Source organism: Spermophilus citellus, assembly GCF_964194105.1.
Source record: "Spermophilus citellus genome assembly, chromosome: 3".
In the NCBI taxonomy this organism is placed as follows: Eukaryota; Metazoa; Chordata; class Mammalia; order Rodentia; family Sciuridae; genus Spermophilus; species Spermophilus citellus.
In genome coordinates, this window is record NC_138184.1 from 208,735,486 (window position 1) to 208,741,485 (window position 6,000).

The following is a 6,000-nucleotide window of genomic DNA, read 5'->3' on the forward strand; positions in this document are numbered from 1 at the left end:
CTCTTTGGTTCCGAGGGTACAGGAATATCAGGTTCATTGACCTTAACAGTCATAATGGTTGTCAAACTGGGGCTGCATATGAAGCATACGGAGAGAGAATGGGAATGTGAGTTCTTGAATCTGTGCTGTGTGTGAAGGTATAGCAATTCACATTCACGTTCCCTGCTCCCAACTTTGAATCTTTTGCAAAAGGGTTCAACAGCCATGCATTGAAATACTCTGCTCCAGAAGAGCCACCTATTTCCTTCACATTATGTTTCAGAGAAATCTTTGGAAAGTTTAAAGGTATAACCTAAAGGCTTTTAACATCATGATTCCTTTTGGATCCTTCCATGCCAAACCTGGATCAATATTAAAGTGATTACCCTCAATAGGGAAAAAAATAGGTACATGATGAAGATTATAATCCATAGAATAAAAACATTAAATAAACATATGAAAAAGTGTCTAATAATTACAGAAATACAAAGAAAAATGCTAGATCTATTTTCCAACTAACAAATGAACAAAGGGTATTTTTCCTCTCTTCTTTTTGATGGTAATGCTCAGTGTTCACTAATGATTTATGAAACAAACACACTTGTTTACTATTAGTGTGAATATAAAGAATATGACCATCTTGAAAAGCAATCTGAGAGTGGGTATTAAAAAGTCCTCAATTCTTGTCAAGTCCTAATAGAGTACCTGGAACACAAACATAATAAATAAACCAATTTCTTGTCTTAAAAAAAAATCCTCAATTCTTAATATTCCAAGAATTTCTCCAAAGGAAATTATCAGACTGATGTTCAGGGATCATACCCATAGATGTTCATTGGAATCTGATTCGAAATGATGAAAAATTGAATCAACCTAATTGATCATCTAGTAAAAATGGTTAAAATGGCATATAAATAAAAAACAATCTTACGGACCCATGAAGACGTTTTGTCTCAAGGATCAATTAAGGAATGGTATAGTATATGTTCCTGGTATAGTAACTGAAAGAGGATGGGGCAACTTTTTAAAAATGTAATATGATGCCGGATTTTCAAGCAGAAAAAGCATAGGTATGCACATGGAAAAATTGAAAAAAATTTTTGGATGTAAACCATCTCTAGGTTTTGGAATATGGGTATTTATTTTATTTTTAATACTTTTATGTATTTCACAGATTTTCTCCAGTAAATGTGAATTCAGGCTATACTTTAAAAATCACATTTTCCCTCTAAGAAACAAAAAAACCTGATGCAGAGTTCAGTCTGGAAACTGTCTAAGGCTTTTGTCTGGGCTGATTTAGACCAGAGCTGAATTCCGAGTAATTCCTCTATGTGAAGTGCCGCAGTTCTTGGCAGTAAAAGACTCTCCAGGCACTTGAACGAGATCCTTGCAATCAGAGTCGTGATTGCTAAGAGGTTCAAGCTTTGTTTGTAAGAGAAGAAGTTCTGATTCTTTTCTTTAAAAGTTCCTACTTCCACTGATTAATCTTATTTTTCCTGAAGTTAGAAGTGCTCTTGTGAACTTCCATTTGTTTGATGTCTTCTTTTTAACCCTGTATGGGTTCCTGAAAGCTTTGGGTCTCTGTAGAACTTGGGAGGAGCCCCAGGTAGGTCTTAGTGGTCAGTATAAGGCTAGTTTGTGTTTTAGGTGCTTCTGATCTGGTCAATTCCTAGCCTCCCCTACCTAGAACTAAATGAGCACTTTGGTGTCAAGCAGGCTGGACGTTTCCCATGCCTCAAATCCTCTGGACTGTCCATCTTGGATCCCTATGCTTGTCCAGTCTCATCATCTCCACCCAGTTAGCTCTCCATCCCTCCACCCTTGGGTGTCAAGCGTGGTTTCCTGACTAAAGCCCAGCACCCTCCCCTCAGGCCTGTCTCATGATGTTACTTGTTGGATATGAGCCTTGGCTCCTTTTCTTGGCTTCATTTACCCTCATTTCCTAAGTGACATGTACTTCCAGATGATTAAGAAGACAATTCTGCTCAATCCAGTCCAACCCTAGGGTCATTCCCTTGGGCCCCAAAATGAAACTTCAGCTGAGGCAGGCCTGAAAGTGAACCCAAAAATCTGCAGGCTCATCCTGTCTTGAAGTCCCTCTGACGGTGATAACAAGTTGGTGTCATTCTCCTGGTGGTGAGATGCGTTCAAGGGATGAGCATACCCACCTCTGAGTAGGTGACTGGGCCTTTCCTCCCTCCGGCTTACGCTTGAAGTGCTGAGTCTGGACCCAAAGGCCTCAATCATCCCTTCATCTCTTCACAGGGGAGATGGTATTACTTACTAATGAAACAAATAAATTGAGATAATTGACATTATGAGTGCTTTTTTTATGGGGTCAGCATTCCTACTCATGCAGTTCTACAGCTACTTCTATGGGCATCTTAATTTGTTTCTGTTGCTATCACAAAATACCCGAGATCAGGTAATTTATAAAGAATTGAGGCAGATTTAGGTCAGAGTTCTGGAGGCTGGGAAGTCCTGGAGCATAGTGTCATCATCTGCTTGGCTCCTGGTGAGGACCTTCTTGCTGGATCATAACATGACAGAAGGCATCACATGGCAAGATAGAGCAATCTTGCCAAGAGAAGTCACTTTTAAAACAAAGTCATTTCCTTAACAACCCATCATTCTATCAACCCATTAATCTCTGAATGGATTGATCCACTCTTAAGGACAGAGTCTTTATCACCTAATCACCTCACACAGGTTCCTCCTCCAACTAATTTTAGCATATGAATTTGGGGATTAAGTCGCCAACCCATAAAATTTGGGGGGTGCATTCAAACATAGCAGTGGGCTACAGGGAATGCCTGGCTATGGTAGAAGGGATACCTGGAGTCCTCTCTCTGGAGATCCAAGATCTCCCTGACCACCTGAGATGGAGCCCAGAGCATTTGGTTGTCCTATGTCATATTCCAGCTTTTGGCCTGGGCTTTGCAAGAATAATGTTCTGCCTTAGATCCATTTTGTCTCTGAAGAACCGACCTGGGTCTCAGGATGATCTTCCTTGAGGACATGAAGGAGGAATGAGGTTGGGAGGTACCTGTCACACTCTGGACACAGTGGACAGAGGGGACACAGTGGAGAGCCGGTGCCCTAGGAAAAGGCCAGCGAGTGTGGATGAAGCATGTCCGATGTCAGATCATCAATTTTTCAAAATAATTTAGAAACTTAGGTTTTTATGTGAAATCTACAGGCCACTAATATACAACCTCTGTGCTAAACTCTGCAAATATAATTCCTGTTTTTCATGATTTTTAAATAATCAAAATCACACCCAGGTTAAAAACAAAGCAAAAGCCTTATTAATGGTATTTTTGCTTTCATTTGGAATATGAAAAGCTGCAAGGGAACATCACTCCCGTCTTAACTATAGGAAAAATGAACAATTTGCAAAATCCATCCCCCAAATTTTATGTGTTGGCGACTTAATCCCCAAATTCATATGCTAAATTTTCTTGAATCCTTCGGAGAGCTAAGGTCACAAGGTAGTCAGTCACATAACCTGACTCAAAAAAGTGACAAGCCCCACTGAGGAGAGAAGAGACACATCCAACTTTGACATTTGGTAGAACACTGGAGAAAAAGAAGTGGAGAGGAGAAATCAGCTAAAATGTACACCATCACCTGGAGGCTGAGTTTGGGTTAGAAGATCAGTTTGGAATAAGGGGGGGGGGCTATACTGGTTAATTTTATGTATCAATTTGACCAGGCCGTAATACCCAGATATTTGGTCAAAAACTTTGGAAGATGTTTTTATGAAGGGGCTATTTAAAATGAGATTAACATTTAAGTCAGTTGACTTTGAGCAAAGCAGATTACCCTTTATAACATGAGTGGGCTTCATTCAATTATATGAAGACTTTAGGGAAAAAAAGACTGACCACCCCCAGGGCAAAGAGAATTCTACCAGCACTCTTCCCTGGGTCTCTAGCCTGCCCACCTAGCCTTTGGAATTGCCAGCCTCCATAGTCTCGATAGATATTTACACACACACACACACACACACACACACACACACACGGCTTAGAACTTCGACCAATATAGAGCCCCAGACACAAGAGTTTATGTTCACTTGTAATGTTTTCTCCATTAGTGTCCTTGAATCCGCAAAGAAAGATTGGGGGCAGGGCAGGAGGTCAGAGGCTCCCTTAGTGGTATAGATTTGCAGGAAGTGATTGCTGCTCGGGCAAACTCAATCCATAGTGCCATATCCTATGACACTCCTCTTATTAAATTGATAAAACCTTAGGCCATTAGGGGAGGTGACCCCGGGGAGGGATAGAAACAAAATCCATCTACATCTGAGGAAAGAAAGAAAAGCATCAAGAAGATAGAAGCAAAAGCTGTTTTCATATGGGGCTGAGGTTGGTGGTCAAGAAAACCTCTTTTGGGGGCGTGGGTACTAGGGGTTGAACTCAAGGGCACTCAACCACTGAGTCACATACCCAGCCCTATTTTGTACATTATTTAGAGACAGGGTCTCACTGAGTTGCTTAGTGCTTCGCCTTTGCTGAGGCTGGCTTTGATCTTGCAATCCTCCTGCCTCAGCTTCCAGAGCTTGAAAGCCAGAAGTCAGGCAGGCATATCCGGGCAAACCCTGCAGTGACCTACTCCCTACACCAAGTATGAGATCACAGCCCTGTCCGGTGCACTGAGGGTAATGATAGCAAAACCCACAGTGGAACCAGCTCAGCTTCTGAGTAGATTAACTCAACCCCTAACAATAGTAGCCTAGCAGAAAACAGGGCATGACCATTTTCCAGCATAATACACTTTTTAGTTTCTACTAGCTTGTTACACATAATGTTCTGCATTCAATATCAAATTATGACATTAAAAGAAAAGAAAAATGAGAGAGAGGCTTATTGTCAGGAGATAAAGCAATGAAGAGAATTAGCAATTAGGATCCATCAGACAGGGATTTTTAAAATAACTATGACTAATATGGTAAAAGTTCTAGTAGAAAAGTTAGAAACACATATGTGAATATATGGAGCGTTTGGAAAATATGATTTATTTAAAACAGTCAATGTGAGAAGTAACAGTAACAAAGATGAAGGATTCTATTTTTTTTTAAGTGCTGGGGATTGAATATGAGGTATTAACCACTGAGCTATATCCCAAGCCCCCTTTTTATTTTTTGTTTTTAGACAAGGTTTTGCTGAGTTGTTTAGAGCCTCACTAAGTTGCTGAGCCTGGTCTCAAACTTGCAATCTTCCTGCCTCAGCTTCCTGAGTTGCTGGGATTACAGGCATGTGTCACTGCACCCAGCAAGAATTCTTGTAATAGAATTATCAACAAAGTGGATACAGCTGATGAGAGAATCAATGACATTGAAGATGAAACAACAGAAATAATAATAATAATAATAATAATAATAATTATTATTATTATTATTATTATTGTAGCAGGACTGAACCCAGGGCTGCTTAATCACTGAGTCACACTCTGAGCCCTTTTTATTTTTTGAGACACTTCCTTTTAGTTTCTAAGTTGCTTAGGGCCTCACTAAGTTACAGAGGCTGACTTTGAACTTGTGTTCCTCCTGCCTCAACCTCCAGAGTCACTGGAATTAGAGGCATGCTCCTCCATACTCAGCAAAACAGTAGAAATTATCTAAAAGGAAACACAAACAGAAAAAAAATCAGGGAAGAGCTTACAGAACATTAAAAATTGTGGGAAAATATCAAGGAGAAGTTAAAGAGGGAATTGGACAGAAGAAATAAAGACATAGGGCCGGGGTTGTAGTTCAGTGGTAGAGCACTTACCTAGCATGTGTGAGGCACTGTGTTCAATTTATGTACCACATAAAAATAAATAAAATAAAGGTCCATCAACAACTAAAAATATATTTTTAAAAAAGAAACAAAGATATAATGGTGAATAATTTTCCAAAATTAATGAAAGACAACAAACTAAAGAAGCTCAACAGCATAAAAGCAACCAAACCAAATCAAGGCCAAAACATATATATTCATCATAGTCACACTGCTGGAAGCCAAAGATAGGAAATTT